We start from the raw sequence: 21,043 nt of genomic DNA on the forward strand, positions 1-21,043 counted from the left end.
TCAGCCCAAATCCAAAGTCTACATTAGGGTTCACTCTTTGTATTCACTCTTTGGCCACCTGATGCAGAGAGTTATGTGCATTCTAAGTAGCTTTAGTTGTGTCTGTCTGACTCTTTGTGATCCTGTGGACTGTAGCCCACCAGGCTCCTCTCTCCAAGGCATTCTCCAGGCAAGAATAAGTGGAGTGGGTTGCCATGCCCTCCCCCAGGGGATTTTGCCAGCCCAGAGGTTGAACCTGTGCCTCTTACTTCTCCTGCATTGGAGGCAGATTCTTCCCACTATTGTCACCTGGTGAGGAGCTGACTCATTGGAAAAGACCCTGATGCTGGGAACGATTGAAGGCAAAAGGAGAAGAGGAGACAGAGGATGAGATGGTTATATAGCATCACCGACTTAATGGACATGAATTTGAGCAAGCTCTAGGAGGTAGTGGAGGACAGAGGAGACTTGCGTGCTTCCATCAATGAAGTCACAAAGAGTTGGACACGACTTAGTGACTAAAAAACAACTCTGTATTTTACATTCCTCTGGTTTTGACAAATGTATAATGACAGGTTTCATACAGTGACATAATAGTGTCATACAGAATAATATCTCTGCCCTAAAAATTCTCTTTGTTTCATTCCTCCTTCCCCTAACCCCTAGCCATGACTAATACATACATATATATATATATACACATATATATATATATATTTTTTTCTGTTTCCATAGTTTCCCTTTTCCAGAATGTTGTGTAGTTGGAACCATATAGTATGTAACCTTTTCAGATTCACTTCTTTCACTTAATAATATGCATGTAAGTTTCCCCCATGTTTCTATTGAAAGAAAATGCCTTCTAGGACTCTAATAGCTAGAAAAGAAAAGTCAGGGCTTGACTTCAAAGCTTCAAAGGATAGGCTGACTCTTTTGTTAGGGGCTGATGTTGCTGTTGACTTTTAGTTGGAGCCATTGCTTATTTGCATGTCTGAAAATACTAAGACCCTTAAGAATTATGCTAAATCGACTCTGCTTGTGCTGTCTAAATGAAACAACGGAATCTGGATGATAGCACTTCTGTTTGTTACATGGATAATGAATATTTTTGGTCCACTGTTGAGATCTGCTGCTTAGAAAAGAAAAAGGTTCTTTTCAAAATACACTCTGTGCTCAGTCTCACAATTTGTATGGAAATACAAGAAACCTCGAATAGCCAAAGTAACCTTGAGAAAGAAGAATGGAACTGGAGGAATCAATCTGCCTGACTTCAGACTATACTACAAAGCCACAGTCATCAAGACAGTATGGTACTGGCACAAAGACAGAAGTATAGATCAATGGAACAGAATAGAAAGCCCAGAGATAAATCCATGAACCTATGGTCACCTTATCTTCGACAAAGGAGGCAAGGATATACAATGGAAAAAAGACAACCTCTTTAACAAGTGGTGCTGGGAAAACTGGTCAACCACCTGTAAAAGAATGAAACTAGAACACTTTCTAACACCATGCACAAAAATAAATTCAAAATGGATTAAAGATCTAAATGTAAGACCAGAAACTATAAAACTCCTAGAGGAGAACATAGGCAAAACACTCTCCGACATAAATCACAGCAGGATCCTCTATGACCCACATCCCAGAATTTTAGAAACAAAAGCAAAAATAAACAAATGGGACCTAATGAAACTTAAAAGCTTTTGTACAACAAAGGAAACTATAAGCAAGGTGAAAAGACAGCCCTCAGATTGGGAGAAAATAATAGCAAATGAAGCAACAGACAAAGGATTAATTTCAAAAATATACAAGCAACTCCTCCGGCTCAACTCCAGAAAAATAAATGACCCAATCAAAAAATGGGCCAAAGAACTAAACAGACATTTCTCCAAGGAAGACATACGGATGGCTAAAAAACACATGAAAAGATGCTCAACATCACTCATTATCAGAGAAATGCAAATCAAAACCACAATGAGGTACCATTACACGCCAGTCAGGATGGCTGCTATCCAAAAGTCTACAAGCAATAAATGCTGGAGAGGGTGTGGAGAAAAGGGAACCCTCTTACACTGTTGGTGGGAATGCAAACTAGTATAGCCGCTATGGAAAAGAGTGTGGAGATTTCTTAAAAAACTGGAAATAGAACTGCCATATGACCCAGCAATACCACTTCTAGGCATATACACCAAGGAAACCAGATCTGAAAGAGACACGTGCACCCCAGTGTTCATCGCAGCACTGTTTATAATTGCCAGGACATGGAAGCAACCTAGATGCCCATCAGCAGATGAATGGATGAGGAAGCTGTGGTACATATACACCATGGAATATTACTCAGCTGTTAAAAAGAATTCATTTGAATCAGTTCTAATGAGATGGGTGAAACTGGAGCCCATTATACAGAGCGAAGTAAGCCAGAAAGATAAAGACCATTACAGTATACTAACACATATATATGGAATTTAGAAAGATGGTAACGATAACCCTATATGCAAAAAAAGAAAAAGAGACTCATGTATAGAACAGACTTGTGGACTCTATGGGAGAACCCGGGGGTGGGATGTTTCAAGAGAACAGCATCGAAACATGTATATCTAGGGTGAAACAGATCACCAGCCCAGGTTGGATGCATGAGACAAGTGCTCAGGCCTGGTGCACTGGGAGGACTCAGAGGGTTGGGGTGGAGAGGGAGGTGGGAGGGGGGACCGGGATGGTGAATACATGTAAATCCATGGCTAATTCAATGTATGACAAAAACCACTGCAATGCTGTAAAGTAATTAGCCTCCAACTAATAAAAATAAATGGGAAAAAAAAATTTTTTTAAATAAATAAATAAATAAATAAAACCTTTGTCTCTGAAAAAAAAATAAATAAATAAAATGTTTATACTATTTGAAAAAAAAAAAAAAGAAAAACAAGAAGACAGCAGCACACTGTTTAAGGCTATATTAATAAATATTTAGGCAAAGAGAGAAGAGGTTGAAAAAATTTTTTTAAAAAGAAACTAAACAGAAAGACGTAGTATGAAAACATTTTTTTTTTATTGCAAACAGTTCTGAGATCAGATGTGTTTATATATAAAATATTGATTAAAAATTGTTAAGTCCTATAATGTGGAAAAATTGATTTTTAAAGGTAACAAAATTCGTTGCTTCAAAACTAATTTAGAAAGGATATACAAACCTTTTCTATAAGAATGTTGTGAGAATAAATGAAGTGTCACTCTAGCAACTTTCTAATAAAAAATCTGTGAGAATAAATGAGATAATATACTAAAAATACTATGAGCATCTTACACAAAAATGACTATATAAATTCATGTATTCTTGTTATTGTAGTGTTTCCCTTAGCCAGATCTAGCTATTGACTCTTAAGTGTGAACAATACTGAAAGAGAAGAAACTATTATAGATAATGAATGCAATTTTTTGTAGAATCATTTTTAAAGTTATATGTATATATTTAATATGAATTGCTTTATTTACAGATTTTATTTACATAACATTACATTTTAACATTCTAATTGTATGTCAGAAGTAAAACATGCCTTATTGGCTTACTGCTGAGGAATTTTACAAAACGCATGCTACAAATTCACAATGGCAGACCTACACACTATTGTTAGGAGTTTCCCAGGTGATGATAGTCGTAAAGAACCTGCCTGCCAATTCAGGAGGCACAGGAGATGTGGGTTTGATCCCTAGGTCTGGAAGATTTCCTGGAGGAAGATAATGGCACACCACTCCAGTATTCTTGCCTGGAGTATCCCATGGACAGCGAGCTACTGTCCATAGGGTATCAAAGAGCTGGGCGCAACTGAAGCAACTCAGCATACAAAGCACAAGCTATTATTAAATATTCATATATATCCAATGTGGAAGTGTATTACCACAGAGATAAATAAAGATCAAGATAGAATAGGTGGAGATAACATTTGATTAGATCATTTTCTGCTTTTATGAATATAGATATGAAATTTCTTTGTCAATTGCTATTTAGAGACAAAAATATTATCCCCGTTTAACAACAACACAAATAAGAAAGCACTAAGAAGCAAGTCTGTTCAAGTTGCTATTATTTACTATATTTAATCAAAGTCACTTAATTTGACTTATCTCATTTTTAAAATGTAGAATTATAGATACCATGACATTTTTCATCAGTAATGAAGGTTATCTTCATTCTTGTAACTGTGACACATTTCTGGCAGTAAAGTCCCTAAACTGCAATTTAGTTGCTGATTTGTGAACAGTCTTTGCCATTACTAATGAAATGATTTACGAAAGAATAGAAAAAGCATTACCAGGTTTTCAAATATAGTTTCAGCTTCCTCTTTTTTGGAAGTAAATTAGATCCTCTTTGAACTGGAGCACTATTATAATTGACAAATAGCACCTTTTTGACCTAACAGTCTTAAGTAAAGCTTTTAGCATTGCATTAAACCTAAATTCAGGTAGTATTTTATTCTGAAGTCCAGTGGCCACTAACAACTATCTTGTGGTAAATGCTAGGGTGTAGCAGTGGCTTCTGTAAGAAAAAATCTCAGCATTCATTTTTCCTCTTTTCCCAAGGAAATGTCTAATATTCCAGATATGTTTACTTGTCTGAGATGTGACAATAAAGATCCTCTTATGACCTGTGTTCTTGAGAAGCAGTGCATCAAAACAGGGTTGAGTATGGGCTTCAGAACATGAACCCAAGTCATATGGCCCTGGTGGCTAAGTGGTAAGAATCCACCTGCAATTCAGGAGACACAGAAAGAAATGCCAACCCACCCCAGTACTCTTGCCTGGAGAATCCCATAAGAGAGGAGCCTGGTGGGGTACAGTCCTTGAAGTTGCAAAGAGTCAGACATGACTGAGCACCTGAATAAGCCTGCACATGGCCCTAGGCAAGTTGTGTAAGGTCTCCCTGCTTTAATTTCCTGATTCTGTAGGTGGATGATTCTAGGGTTGTTGTGAGCAGCTGTAGGTAGGTTCTGGACTCCAAGATCTTCTGTCTTACAAGATCGAAGTTTATTTTGCTCTCTGGGAGTGAATGTGTGCTCAGTTACTTGAGTTGTGTCCGACTCTTTGCAACCCTGTGGACTGTAACCTGCCACTGACTTCTCTGTCCATGGGAGTCGCCAATCAAGAATATACTGGAGTGGGTTGCCATTCCCTTCTCCAGGGGATCTTCCTGACTCAGGGATTGAACCCCCATCTCTTACATCTCCTGAATTGACAGGTGCTTTACCACTGGCATGACTTGGGAAGCCATACTAGCAGCCACTGAGCAGTGCCCCCTCACTGGAAGTCTGATTATTCTAACCTGCCAGAGGTCCTGCTTACCAAGGACCCAGAGACAAAAGACCGATGTGACTGGGACCTGCTGGGTAGTGGCGAGGTCAGAGAAGTTGGCCCCTTCAACTCAACTCAGAACAGCTTTCAAGGTCTTCCTTGTTCCTATCTGTCCCTCTCATATTGTCATTGCTTTGTGAATGACTATTTTCCTTATCCCCCACAAATCCATGTTCATAATTAGGTTAGAGATTTGCCTCCTTAAGAAATCTATTTAGATGAGTTTATTACTTGTATATATAATTATAATGTGGTTTCCTATTATATGCTAGCTGGTTCTCATTTAAATAAAGAAGGTGGCTTCTGTAATAAGATTGTAAATTCTCTTAAGACAGATCTGTGCTTTTTCTCTCCCTTTGTTTCCAAGACCAGGGTGTGTATTGTAAAGAATGTGAAGAAAAAGTCAAGGGTTTATTAAATGAGGCTGTGTAAATTTTGCTATTTACCACTAAAAAGGCAATATTCTATTTTTATTCAATTTCCCTCATTCCTTGCTTGTTTTCTTCCCAGGACCTTGCATTAACGTATAGTTGACTTAAGGGAGTTTTTATCTATGCATTCTGAAGACAGTGAATATCTGATTCCCTTCAGCTTGCTTCTATTTCCTCAGGAAAATATAATTTATACTGATACTGTATTAGCTTGTTTCTACCATGGGAAAGAACTATTCTGAAGAGCTGAACTTCAGTCTACAGTATTTTACTGACATCGACATGTGTTTATGAAAGAAACACTTTTAAAAATTAAGTATTATTCATCACATTATATATCCAGGGGATTTTATAGAAGCATTTTCATAGTAAGATCTGGCAATAGATGGACTTCACTGATGCTTAATATAGATTATTTGAAATCTTTTCTCCATATACTCAGTTGTCAATGCATGCAGCTTTGTTTAAATGAAAATTTGTGCTTCAAGGAAGGTTTAATGCCATCCAGAATTTTGTCCTACAGCTGTTACAAGCCCTCAGCTGTTTGTACTTTCCAGTTACTTTCTATCCAGAGAAAGAGAATGAGACATTCTGGGGTCTGAAAGAGCATCTCTATTTTACATTTCATTATGCGGGCTATTTTTTAGCAGAGGAATTGAATGCTGGCTGCCTGACTTTGCTGCACTGGACTGACCAAGATAATTATTGGCATTCTGCAGCTGTTCGAAGAACATTTTTGTAGCCAGAGTATTAAGAGCTGTAGATTTTTGTTATTTTGTCAACAATCCATGATCAAATAAGATCATGTGCATAAGAATTTAAAACGCATGAAATGGAACCACAGAATTTTGTTTCCCAGTGGTATTGAAATATCAAGAATAAGAGGCTAGAAACAAAGTTACTTATTCATTGAGCATACTATAAAATTTTGGGCTGTTTTCCTGTAAATCTGAGATTATAAAGGAGACATATCCTTATCTTTCCTTTATCTGGTAAATTGATTTTTCCAATTTCTTTAAAATATGACACAAAATTCTGAAGATCACATGTTCTCTTTAAAATAAGTATATTTTTAAAAACACAAACTACTGAAACAAAGACTATTCTTTAAAAAATAAGAATGATTTTTTAAATTTTAAAAGGTTACTTAACTTTTATTGTTGTTCAGTTGCTAAGTCATGTCTTACTGTTTGTGACCTGTGGATTGCAGCATGCCAGGATCCTTTGTCCTCCACTGTCTCCTAGAATTTGCTCAAATTCATGTTTGTTGAGTCAATGATGCCATTCAACCATCTCATCCTCTGTTGCCCCCTTCTCCTTTTGTCTTTTCTTTCCCAGAATTAAGATCCTTTCCAGTCAGTCAGCTCTTCACATCAGGTGGCCCAAGTATTGGAGCTTCAGCTTCAGCCTCAGTCCTTCCAATGAATATTCAGGGTTGATTTCCTTTAAAACTGACTGGTTTGATCTCCTTGCAGTCCAAGGGACTCTCAAGAGCCTCCTGCAACACCACAATTTGAAAGCATCGATTTTTCGCTCAGCCTTCTTTATGGTCCAACTCTCACATCCATACAAGACTACTGCAAAAACCATAGCTTTGACTGTAAGGATATTTATAAGCAAAGAGATGTCTCTCCTTTTTAATATGCTCTCTAGGTTTGTCACAGCTTTTCTTCTAAGGGGCAACTGTTTTTTCATTTCATGGCTGCGGTTATCACCTTCGGTGATTTTAAAGCCCAAGAAGATAAAATGTATAAAAACACAATCTATTTCAGTAGGAAGATATAGGTTTAAAGTAGTTCATTTCAGTTCAGTTCAGTGGCTCAGTCATGTCCAACTCTTTGTGACCCCATGGACCACAGAAGGCCAGGCTTCCCTGTCCATCAAACTCCCAGAGTCTACTCAATCTCATGTCCATTGAGTCAGTGATGCCATCCAACCATCTCATTCTCTGTCATTCCCTTCTCCTCCCACCTTCAATCTTTCCCAGCATCAGGGTCTTTTCAAATGAGTCAGTTCTTTGCATTAGGTGGCCAAAGTATTAGAGTTTCAGCTTCAGCATCAGTCCTTCCAATGAATATTCAGGATTGATTTCCTTTAGGATGGACTGGTTGGATCTCCTTGCAGGCCAAGGGATTCTCAAGTCTTCTCCAAAACCACAGTTCAAAAGCATCAATTTTTCAGTGCTCAGCTTTCTTTATAGTCCAACTCTCAAGTGCATACATGACTACTGGAAAAACCATAGCTTTGACTAGATGGACCTTTCTTGGCAAGTAACGTCTCTACTTTTTAATTGTCTAGATTGATCATAACTTTTCTTCCAAGGAGCTAGCGTCTTTTAATTTCATGGCTGCAGTCACCATCTGCAGTGATTTTGGAGCCCAAGAAAATAAAGTCTGTCACTCTTTCCATTGTTCCCCATCTATTTGCCATGAACTGATGGGACCAGATGCCATGATTTTAGTTTTCTGAATGTTGAGTTTTAAACCAACTTTTTTCATTCTCCTCTTTCACTTTCATCAAGAGGCTCTTTAGTTCTTTGCTTTCTGCCATAAGGGTGGTGTCATCTGCATATCTGAGGTAATTGGTATTTCTCCCAGCAATTTTGATTCCAGGTTATGCTTCATCCAGCTCGGCACTTCGCATAGAGTTTCAGTTCAGTTCAGTAGATCAGTTGTGTCTGACACTTTGTGACCCCGTGGACTGCAACATTCCAGACTTCCATGCCCATCATCAGCTCCCAGAGCTTGCTCAAACCCATGTCCATCGAGTCAGTGATGCCATCCAACCATCTCATCCTCTGTCATTCCCTTGTCCTCCCACCTTCAATCCTTCCCAGCATCAGGGTCTTTTCAAATGAGTCAGTTCTTCACATCAGGTGGCCAAAGTATTGGAGTTTCAGCTTCAACATCACTCCTTCCAGTGAACACTCAGAACTGATCTCCTTTAGGATGGACTGGTTGGATCTCCTTGCTATCCAAGGGACTCTCAAGAGTCTTCTCCATCAATACAGTTCAAAAGCATCAATTCTTCGGTGCTCACCTTTCTTTATAGTCCAACTCTTACATCCATACATGACTACTGGAAAAATCAATAGTCTTGACAAGACGGATCTTTGTTGGCAAAGTAATGTCTCTGATTTTTAATATGTGGTCTAGTTTGGTCATAACTTCCTTTCACGGAGTATGCATCTTTTAATTTCATGACTGCAGTGTACTCTTCATATAAGTTAAATAAGCAGGGTGACAATATACAGCCTTGACATACTCCTTTCCCCATTTGGAACCATTCTGTTGTTCCATATCCAGTTCTAGCTGTTGATTCTTGACCACATACAGATTTCTCAGGAGGCAGGTCAGGTGGTCTGGTATTCCAATCTCTCTAAGAATTTACCACAGTTTGTTGTGATCCACACAGTCATAGTCTTTGGCATAGTCTGTAAAGCAGAAGTAGATATTTTTCTGGGACTCTCTTGCTTTTTCAATGATCCAGCAGATGTTGGCAATTTGATCTGTTTCCTCTGCCTTTTCTAAATTCAGCTTGAACATCTGGAATTTCACAGTTCACATACTGTTGAAGCCTGGCTTGGAGAATTTTGAGCAATATTTTTCTAATGTGTGAGGCGAATGCAATTGTGCAGTAGTTTGAGCATTCTTTTCCATTGCCTTTCTTTGGGATTGGAATTAAAGGTGACTTTTTCCAGTCCTATGGCCATTGCTGAATTTTCCAAATGTGCTGGCATACTAAGTGCAACACTTTCACAGCATCATCTTTTAGGATTTGAAATAGCTCAACTGGAATTCCGTCATTCCACTATCTTTGTTCATAGTGATACTTCCTAAGGCCCAGTTGACTTCACATTTCAGGATGTCTGGCTCTAGGTGAGTGATCACAGTATTGTGGTTATCTCAGTCATGAAAATCTTTTTTGCATTGTTCTTCTATATATTCTTGCCACCCCTTCTTAATATCTTCTGCTTCTGTTAGGTCCATAGCATTTCTGTCTTTTATTGTGTCCATATTTGCATGAAATATTACCTTAACATCTCTAATTTTCTTGAAGAGATCTCTAGTCTTTCCTATTCTACTGTTTCCCTCTATTTCTTTGCATTGATCACTGAGGAAGTCTTTCTTATCTCTCCTTGCTATCCTTTGGAACTCTGCATTCAAATGGGTATAATTTCCCCTTTCTCCTTTTTCTTTTCTTTCTCTTCTTTTCTCAGCTATTTGTAAGACCTCCTCAGACAATGATTTTTCCTTTTTGCATTTCTTTCTCTTGGGGATGGTCTTGATCAGTGACTCCTGTACAATATCACGAACCTCTGTTCATAGTTCTTCAGGTACTCTATCAGATCTAATTCCTTGAATCTATTTGTCACTTCCACTGTATAATTGTAAGGAATTTGATTTAAGTCTTACCTGAATGGTCTGGTGGTTTTCCCTGCTTTCTTCAATTTAAGTCTGAATTTGCCAATAACTGAGTCACTTTTACTTCACTTCCTTTTATTCTTTCAATGAAAGTCCAGTGTATTGTCTTTAAATTTCCTAGGTTAAAAATAATGTGAGGCCAAATTTTGAGAGTCCCCAAATGCAAGCTACTATATTTCAATTTTATAGTCTGTGATCTCCAGGGGTGCTTGGAAGAGTCTATTACAGAATAATAGCCTGGGGGATGAAAGGCAAAATATGAGGAAAAATTTAATCCTGAAAATGTGCAAGAGAATTAGAACTGAAGAATGCTCAAGACTAATACATATTAGGAAATAAATGCAACAATCTTTAAGTCAAAATATTTCCTTTTGGGAATAACTCTCCTGTCTTGGCTTTTATGACAGATTTTCTGATTCCAAATCTGCACTGTCTATGTTTCTGCCCTAAGTGACTTATTTCTCCTCTCCTTATGGAGGTTCTGCACTGGTTATTTGCTCTTCTCCCCTCTTCTTCCCTCCTTCCCTGCATGTCTTCTCCCCTGTCTCTTCTCTCTTCACCTCCATTCCTCTCTCCTCCCCTTAACCTTCTCTTGCTTTTCCTTCCATGGAAGTTATTGCTTTCTTGCTCCTTTCCTTTTATCTATTCCCTCCTTTCATCCCTCCCTCTCCCTCCCTTTTAGTATGTGCTATGCTGTGCAAGTCACTTCAGTCATGTCCTACTCTTTGCGACCCTGTGGACTATAATCCTCCAGGCTCTTCTGTCCATACGATTCTCCAGGCAAAAATACTAGAGCGGGTTGCCATCCCCTCTTCCAGGGGATCTTCCTGGCCCGGGGATGTAGCCCCTAAAAAATGCAACTTTTTAATCTCTCAAATTATTTATTGCAGTTCCCCCAGGCAAAGCATAGAACAGCAATGATAAATGAGTTCATGTGAAAAGGCAGAAACTCCCAATGATACTTGTCTAACTTTCTGTATAATCTTAAAGTTTATAGACCTCTATGAATCTTGGATCTCTCACCTATAAAATGAATAGAATAATAAAGCCCATTTCTGAGTGTCTGTTATAGTAATTGAATTAGATTACTAATATAAAGTACATAATCTTGTCTTGCATAAAGTAAATTTTCAGTAAAACATTTATTCTTTCATAATTTATGGTTTTCAGGTAAAATAGAGAACAATTTATAGTTTCTTTGTTATCTATTCTCTGTCTCAAGGTTTATGGCTGGTACTCAGTGATGGATTTAAACACAAATTGTGGTGACACTGCTTCTTTCTAATTATAAATACTGTAGAATAAGAATGCAAAATAATACTGGGTAAGGCATTTAGGTGATGTGAGGCTGTTATTTTTCCTCTAAAATGAGGAAGATAATTACTAACTTCACTAAGCCTTCTTTTCAGTGTCAAGGAAATGGTATACTTGAAAACATATACACTTAATTTCAAAAAATTACAATGTATTACTTAAACTAATTGATAGATGCTGGAATTGATATAGACTACATTGTGGCTTAAATAAATTTTCCCTGATCAAAATATTCTGGTCTTTAAAGTTTATTCCAATATACCAACTTCGAAAGGGACATAGAACAACCTTTTTTTTTTTTTCTGTTTTTCAGAGTTGAGGGACTAGTATTTTAAATGCTCTTATTCATTTATTGACTAATTGTTAACTAAATAATAAAACTGTCTATTAACTAAAGTGTCAATTTATTTATACTCTGACATTTAAATAATAATATGAAAATTATTTAATGGTATCATCTCATTATGTAGTGCAAATATTAAAACACTTTCATAGTCACTCATTTAATACAATAATTTTGTTATCCAGAAAGTACTATAAAGTATCCTGCCTTAAAGTTCTTACTATTTTAAATAGTAGGTAGCTTAAATGTAAATCAATTTGTATATTATATTTACATATATAGCAGTAAAATATGGGAACTCTGAAATATGGGATGTTGACATTTTAAGAGATAATTAATAAAACTATCTTAAGAATTTAATTGTATTGCTTAGATAAAAGCTTTTATTTCCCTCAACATACAAAATATTTCATTTGAATGAATGCTAAAATGAAGTATTTAAGAAAATCTCATCAAAATATTACATAATTTTTTTGTTTTTTTCTTTTTTAGGTGCTAAGTGAAATAACAGACATTAATGAGAGGTATGCCTACTACCTTACTCTTTTAAAGTAATCACTGTGATAGTTTTATTTGTTATATTTTTCATCAAAATACACCTCCTTTGTTTGAAATTATCAAGGAGTAAGGTGTTATGCAGTGAAATGTAGTTCCTTCACATTTAAACATTAAATTATATTTGCTTGTGAAATTTAGGCTTGAATTAGTTTCGTCATTTTTATCACAATGTTCAAAACATTTTATACACATGTGTATAATCTTAGAATTATCATTCAGAGCATCAAACATTATAGTACTATATTTGGGTGTTCATATAGTGATATTACAGTGCAGAGTGTTGTTCATCCCAAGGTTGTGTTATTTATTTTTATTTTAATCTAGGTTTGTAAGTTTGACCCAGTGTTACTTTAGACAACCAAAAGTTTGCCTTAATCTCATCTCTTCTTCATATTGCTGCTCCTAATGTTAAAAATTTTGAGAAATAAGCAATTTATGAGGTTGAAAGTAAATGAAGAATTAATAAGTTATAAACTCTCAGTAATGGCTTTAGACACTGAACACTTTCCAAAGATTTAATGTATTAATTTGATTTTATGAATTTCTGGTTTCTTCTTAATTCTAAAAAGTGCTTTGTTTAGAGTTAAGATGGGTACTGTCAGTTTTCTAATTAAAAGCAATACACCTCCTCCCTTTGTATGTGCAATAGCTCTGGCCTTGTTTGGTTATTTGCCATCTGCAGATCCATGTATTCAGGAAAACCTCAACCCAACAGTTTGATCATTGATAGTTAGGATCACACGCACATGTGACCCAAACGTATTCAATGGGAATCAGAAAAACTCTGCAGGAAGGCATGTGGGAAAGTATTTGTCATTGATGAATAGGTATTCATAGAAGAAAATGTAGTAGTCTTTGCTGGACATTATAGTGTCTGTTTGTGACATCTAGAATTGCATTAGCCATCTGACAACTGGGGAAAAAAAAAAAAAAAAAAAAAAACCGACCTGACCAACATGCTGAGAATGGCAGGGCAGAGAACTGCAAATAAGATCAATTTATACTATGGTGTCTGGATTTGAGCTGAAGTTTATTTATAGTTACTTGTAATAGTAAACAGTCACTTCAATACAAAGGCAAGGTTGTAGCTGAGACAGATGAAATTACTACACAAGTGGATTCTTGGCAAACTATGTCCTGCTGGGTTTGGTATTAGTATTCAAGGATATAGAGAAGATTCGTCCTCTTTTTCTCTTCAATCTCCTGGCTACATTTCTAAGAATTGAGTAATGAGAAACAATATATACAACATGCAACAGACTCATGGACTGCAGTGCTGGTGTGGAATGTTCTTATCCTTTAATTTTGTGACTCCTTTAGGAATGCTGTGTCATTAGTATTTAAATCACTTCATAAATATTTCACTTTGAATACCATTGTAATGTCTTGTGTATGCCTTAATTTGTGTCTAACATGATGGTTTTGTATAGTGAGACAATTTCATCAGGGCACTTACACGATTAAAAAGAGATTTAATGGAACACTTTATCTTTGAGTTGACCGTGGAATAGAAAGCAAAAAACTATTTAATTCTCACAGAAAGAGCTTCTTTTATTTCAATGCTTTGTTTTTTTTAAAGAAAAATCAACATATGCATGCCTAATAATACAAATTCAGGAAAACTGTAGACACTACACTTTTGGTGGAAGAGGAAAGCAGAGAAAAGCAAGAAATAAAAGTCCTGATATAACCTTGTATAGTGGGTACAAGTGAAGGTTAAAATGTGGAAAATTTCTTAAGCTTATGAAAGCTGTATTCTCCTTAACCTCCTTTCCATTGTTCTTCCACTAGAGCCTCATCCTAGTGTAGTCAAGAATTTGAGGGCCATATGGACACATTCTACAGGGAAAAAATTCTCAAAGATATTATCTGCAGCATTTCCTTATGCACATGATGGAAAAATTGAGTTTTATTTTCCTCCTGTGCTGAAGGTGTATCTGGTGAAGACTAATAATGCACATTTCTTTTCCTGAGCATTCCATTCTTCATATAGTTAGTTCTTATTTCAGTTGGAAGGTCCCTTGAACTTACTAAAGAGAGGACTATATCTTGTGCTTATAATACCCAACAGCTAAGCAATAATTGTCCATTCATCAAAAATGTACTTTTGAAGATTTGTCTCATAATCATAACAGTGTAATGTCATCTGTTCTTGTTTGCCCTCAATCATTACATTCTTAATTGTGAAATAATGATTTTGAGATATTTTAAAATTCCACTCAAATTTGGGAAAAGAAAATTTAGAGGGAATGTGATACCAAATTACACACAAGAGCAAAACTGAAATTTGACTTGCAAAAATGCTTCAATAAAATTAAGCCATTAGTGCTGTTTGCTAGTATCTATATAGTGACTCTTTTAACTGTGTAGTATATGATTTTGACTCTGAAAACAAACAAAGGGACATTATAACAGAGAGGCTGAGTCATTGTTTTCAGGGTAAATCATGCTCATATCTTGTGAGGAAAGTTATAAAGTACAGCAACATTGAGAATCATGGCTCACTCTAAATTTTAAGGGAAATTGGTGCCAGTAATTATATATTTAAATACAACTGACTTCTTCAGAGAGCAGACATAGATCCTCCTTGAATGTTATCTGTTTTTTCTACAAGTTAACTTACCTAGGTTAGAGCCTATGGGAGATAATAACATCAAACTTGTCTTTTTATAAACTTTGATTAATAGGAAAATTCAAAGGATATGAAATATAAAAGAAAACTTTGGAGACAGGAAGACTAACTTAGAATGTCCAAAGACCGATTAGAAAGAGACCCAGAAAGATAGACTTAAGAGAATTATGGAAGACAATATTCAAAGAAAATAATGACTGAAATTTTTCCAGGGTTGATGAAACAGGTAATCCTCATACTGTTGAAGCTTAAGGAGTCCTGAGGAGTATTTTTATTTTTAATCCATACTCCAGCAAAATGCAGAGAAGAAAGCAAAAGAGAAACCTAAAAAAAATTGGGAGTGATCTGAAAATGATCAGGTTTAGTAGATTGTCAGTAGATTGAAAAAGTAGATTTTTCAAACACAACAGTTGATGTCAGAAAATAAGAGAACACAATTGGGTTATATCTCACTTGTGTAAAGTTCAGCAAATTCAAAACAACTTTGTTCACCTGCAGGTATAGACAGGTCACGGCTTATTAAGAGCATACTCTAGTCTTCAAATGCTTTGCATTGTGAATGGAGTTGAATCTCCATGGTACTTTCAATGCCAGAATAAAATCATCAAATTGGTCACTTCTTTTAGTGAGTAGCCATTTGCACTTTGAATGAACAGTATGTGAATTTTGACTACATTGTAGTCCAGGATATATGCCTTCTCTGCCTCTGTGCTGTTGTCACTAAACTCTTTCTCAGTTGATTTGTGATCAGTTAGAGCAAGCATCCTTCTCCAAGAGCAAGCAGATAGAGGACCAACTTTATACTGTTCTCTGATGTTAAGGAAGGCATGGCAAATAGCAGAATAGTAACTGTGTCACTATTTGAGACAACTGAATACGATCAAATTGGAAATATCAGATAGCTGTGAAGTAAGCTTCGTTCAAATTGGGACATGCTCAAAAACACACGAAGAGTGAAATGGAAGGATGCAACACACAGTATTGAGTATGCTTGTATTAAATTTAACATCTTCACATTTCTGAGAGTAGGAAAATAGTATGATTATGTGCAGTGAGTGATAAATTTAAAAGAAAGGATGATATTAAAAGTCACTCTGGAAAAAGATAGGGGAGTTTGCTTCTAATGGAACAAACTAGAAACTGGTAATAAAGGATTTGAAAAGGAAAGGCCTATTCCTAAAAGAAGAGTTTGAGAAGAAATGTTGATGACCAAGTAAGTTAATACTGTGTGGCAGAAATAACAGTAATGACTAATTGGACAAATGAGGTGGAATTTAATGCTGAAAAATGCAGCGTGTGCCACAGGGGCTGGTTATCAGAATTACAGGAGTATCATGGTAAAGTTAACTTTGTAAAGTTTAAAATTAAGTATTCAAAGGTAGTCAGTGAGGAACAGAAATATAACATCAAATACCTAAATCAAGAGTAGAAAGGTACAGAGGGGACTGAAAATTAATCAGTTCTGGGGAAGGTCAGAAAGAGGGCAAATTAATGAGAGGATAAGCAGGGTTAAAGGAAAGAATGAAATTGGATAATAACAACAAATCCAAAATATCAGTAATGATGGCAAATCACTAGTTAAAAAGGAGATTGTAGGCTTTCCCCCCCTTAAATCCTGATATATACCACTTATAAGAACACGGATTGAGATTTAAAAATTAGAGGTTGAAGTTAGTGTTGGTGTACTGACACAAAAGGAAATCAATCAAATATCATGAATAGGACTTATGACTAATGACAGTCACTGCAAAACGATAATGAAAAATTCTCCAGGAAGCTTCTACATTTGCAAATTGGAGTACACTTTACAATAAACATAATTTGGCAGAATTACAAGTAGAATTTGTAAAATTCATATCAGAAAACATTACAGATGTACTATTTTCTTCATAATATAGGAAAGTGTAATGGGGTAAAATTTTTACATTGAACTTGAAGCAATGTAGGGCTAGATAAAAGCTTTATCCTCAAGTTTGGAACGATCCACTTGACATTTCTCAGCTTCAGGTGTCTCAACTGTAAAACCATTTACTTTCATTATATTTTTTATGAGTTCAAACATTCTCATACAAATAATGCTATTTATGATAGTACCTTTAAAACCATGTGCATAACTTCTGCTTCCAGGAAGATAGACTACACATAAAGTTTCCCTGTTCCTTCAGTTGAGTATAACTAACCCCCTGAGCATTATATATAACCTGTTATACTTAAGAAGACTCTAAAAGGTACAGAGCAGGGGCAGATTCACCAGGGACTTCAGGAGACAAGGGGTCAATATGATGGTGAATGTTCTGGTTTTTGTCAGAGAAATGTGAACCCAGAAATGCCAATGGGTGCAGACAGTATACTAAGTCACTTCAGTCATGTCCGACTCTGTGCAACCCCATAGATGGCAGCCCATCAGGCTCCCCCGTCCCTGGGATTCTCCAGGCCAGAACACTGGAGTGGGTTGCCATTTCCTTCTCCAATGCGTGAAAGTGAGAAGTGAAAGTGAAGTTGCTCAGTTGTGTCCGACTCGTAGCGACCCCATGGACTGCAGCCTACCAGGCTCCTCCATCCATGGGATTTTCTAGGCGAGAGTAGACCCCAACAAAAGGCTGCTATTTCTAACTAGATGACCTGGAAAGAGGATCCCAACAAAAGGCTGCTCTTTCCAGCTAGGTGACTGGGAAGGAGGATGATAACCATACAGAAAACGTTTATCCAATACTGCGTTATTCCAGTCACAGACCCCAGGAAAAAATGTAGCCCCATCTGTACCCACAATTGCAGATGTCCAGAAGGGAACCTGGACTTCCATACTTTCCGGATTGTAATGAGGTAACAGAAATATTCCCATGCCCCACTAGGATGGTATCAGAGAAGGCTTTGTAGGGAATTGGGATTTTCATCTGTGCAATAACTAATTAGGAACCTCTTTCAACACTGTAAGTGGAGAACACCTAGAAGGTGTGATGAGAAATAAGCCATTCTGAGTTGGGCTTCCCAGGTCACACTTGGGGAAAGAACCCTCCTGCCAGTGCAGGAGTGTAGGAGACACGAGTTCAGTCCCTGGGTCAGGGTGATCCCCTGGAGGAGGGCATGGCAACCCACACCGGTATTCTTGCTGGGATAATCCCATGGACAGAGGAGCCTGATGGGTTTCTGTCCATGGGGTCACAAACAGACAAGACTGGAGCAACTTAGCACACATGCCTAGGCATTTTACACTGTAACAACCCTGTTCACACATGGAATCTGGACTCTTAGTTAAGGAATTAAAGATTTCCTCCTGCCCTTCCCAAGATAAAATTTCCACTCTGGAATATTTTACTTCCCTATCAGTATTGATACTAAAAACAAAGGATTCAGTGATATTATGGAGTGTCAGAAGTGAGATGAGATTTAGATAGAAGTGATGTATGGAACTCTAGGAGCCTTTGAAATGTTAGACCAAGTTGTTTTCATTTTGTATTAGGTTATTGTGTGATCCTGGGCTTCCCTGGTGGCTCAGATGGTAATGAATCTACCTGCAGTGCAGGAGACCCAGGTTTGATTCCTGGGCCAGAAAAATTCCCTGGAGAAGGGAATGGCAACCCACTCCATATTCTTGCCTGGAGAATTCCATGGACATAGGAGCCTTGTGGGCTACAGTCCATGGGGTCACAAAGAGAAGGAGTGAGTACTCAGTCATGTCCCACTCTTTGCGACCCCACCAAGCTCCTCTGTCCATGGAATTTTCCAGTAAGAATACTGGAGTGAGTTTCCATTTCCTTTTCCAGGGTTTCTTTTAAATTCAGGGATTGAACCCATGTCTTCTGTGTCTCCTGCATTAGCAGGCAGATTCTTTTACCACTATACCACCTAGATGATGGTTAATAAATCAAAATTATTTTAGAGTCTTTAATAAACAATTACATTATAAAAATAATTTCTCCAAGACATGTTAAATAATATAGTAATACACTTTTCTCAAAGCATATAAAGATCTACTTAACAACATACAGAAAAGTAGAGCATCTCCCACATGGTATTTAAGGGTAAATACACTGACTTGATTTACATTTGTCCTGGTTAATCTCTCAGAAGGAAGTATATCAAGTATAAAACATCCTTTTTGGAGTTCATGACAGATGCTGAAAGTCCATTAAATTTAACAATAGTACTTTTCAGGAACTTCAAAGAGGAAGTAGTCAGTAGGTACAAGGCCTGTCATTGTAATTGTCTCTTATTTTCTTCAGAAACATTTTGGCATTCTTATCATGTGTCCCAAATGTCAAAAGAAAACCTATAATTATTCGAAAATCATTTGCCCTTATAGGCTTAGTATTAGAGCTTTGCCCACACAGGACATGCACTGAAGTAATAACAGTGTTAAACATTAATTATTTTATAGTATATCAAAAGAGTTCAGGCTTATTGTAATTACTGTTTAAAGCCATATGTAGAAAAAAAGGAAGGACAAAAAAAAAAAAAAGGAAAGACTTTATATTTCATTCTAAAGATTCTTGTCCTGTTCTATTAGTGTTGGTTTTTACCACCATTTTATGTACATAGCAGCATGGGGTTTGTTAGCTTGACTTACATTTTTAAAGTAGAAATCTTTTGTGTTTAAGCTCAATGCCAGTTGTGTGCTGACTGCCTGCTGCTTCCCAAGTACGTATCTAGAATTTTGTAGTTTAATTGCCACTTGCACAGTGGTATTGTACATAAACACAGCAGCTGCTACTGTATGTTGGAAGAGGCTCAGAAAAATCTATGGACACCGTTCAGCTTTGACTAAAAAGCCAAAAATTTTAGACCCAGCTGCATTACTCCAACAGCTTGGCAATATAACACCTTAACAAAAAGAATTCAACTCATTGGAAGTCTATTTACAATATGTTTGAGGCCACAGTAGAGAAAATTGCATGGAACCATGTGGTCTTAGTGGTAAAACTTTCCAAAAACGAAGATCATCTTTCCCTTTTTTTCTAGGCACAGAGGTCCTTATCTTTTGTTCGTTAGTATTCTGTATTGCAAGAGATAGCCACTAGAGATAAGAAAGCTAATATGAAACTTGGATATCTTCCTATTACCACTGTTACCAGGTAGAGATCATGTTCTTTTTGGTCGAACCAATTAAAAATGTGAAACCAAAGGGGAAATGCACAGAAACCTTGACAGAAGATCTCTGTTGCAGCAACTTGCTGACTTTAATGAACACTCTTTTATGTGTAAGAGGTTGACTGATGTCACATTTAAATGTAGTCCTGAAAAAACACTTCTCAGTTTGTACTTAAGTGTCTCAACACACACACACACACACACACACACACACACGTATATTCAAGGTATAAAAATTAGAAAGCCCTTTTTTTCCACAAAGAAAATGCAAGGCAGTGACATTAAAAAAAAAATCAGAACAACTTCATTTGTTTCCCTGCCTTGATGTTTATCATACATACCCCCATGCAGAGTTTTCCATATTTCAATATTTAGGTATTCAAGTAGCATTCTTCCATTCTTCACAGAACAAAGGCACCCTGTGAAATTGGATGCTAACACATTATAGGTTCACTATGGTACATTACTGTTACCTTGATGTTATTTTTTGTCTTTATGATGAATTTTAGAATGTCCAAGTTTATCTAGAAAAATCTTAAACTCAATTCAGTATAAAATATTATTGCTTTTAAATCATTATGTGAATCGACGTTATCCAAGTGCAGCTTCATATGCCAATTATTGGTTCTGTTGATTTTGGTGTTTCAAACATGTAAAAGAGAAAATATTAGGATGTGTGGATTAAGGGATTCTTTTAGAGTACAGTATATCTAAACCCAGTATCTGGAGCCTAGTACTTGAAAAAGAGAACTATTTATTTTCTTTCTCAATATTATAAATATTAAGAGACAGCTATGTCTACTTTGAGCTAGGTCCACTTTAGTTCATAGTCTGAAGTGGGTTAGGGTTAGGTTTAAAAAATTTTAGAACCCAGCTGCATTACTCCAACAGCTTGGCAATATAACACCTTAACAAAAAGAAATTTTTTTGAAGT

At 36.6% G+C, this 21,043-nt stretch overlaps 1 long non-coding RNA gene across 1 annotated transcript in view; it reads left to right on the plus strand.

Moving 5' to 3' along the window:
• LOC139032544 (uncharacterized) overlaps nt 1-21,043 on the plus strand; it is a 376,189-nt gene that overhangs the window by 102,557 nt on the left and 252,589 nt on the right. The window contains exon 2 of the long non-coding RNA XR_011485072.1: nt 12,324-12,355. This is a non-coding gene — a long non-coding RNA (uncharacterized lncRNA). The remainder of the gene's footprint in view (nt 1-12,323; nt 12,356-21,043) is intronic.

This window comes from Odocoileus virginianus, chromosome 32, assembly GCF_023699985.2.
Source record: "Odocoileus virginianus isolate 20LAN1187 ecotype Illinois chromosome 32, Ovbor_1.2, whole genome shotgun sequence".
In the NCBI taxonomy this organism is placed as follows: domain Eukaryota; kingdom Metazoa; phylum Chordata; class Mammalia; order Artiodactyla; family Cervidae; genus Odocoileus; species Odocoileus virginianus.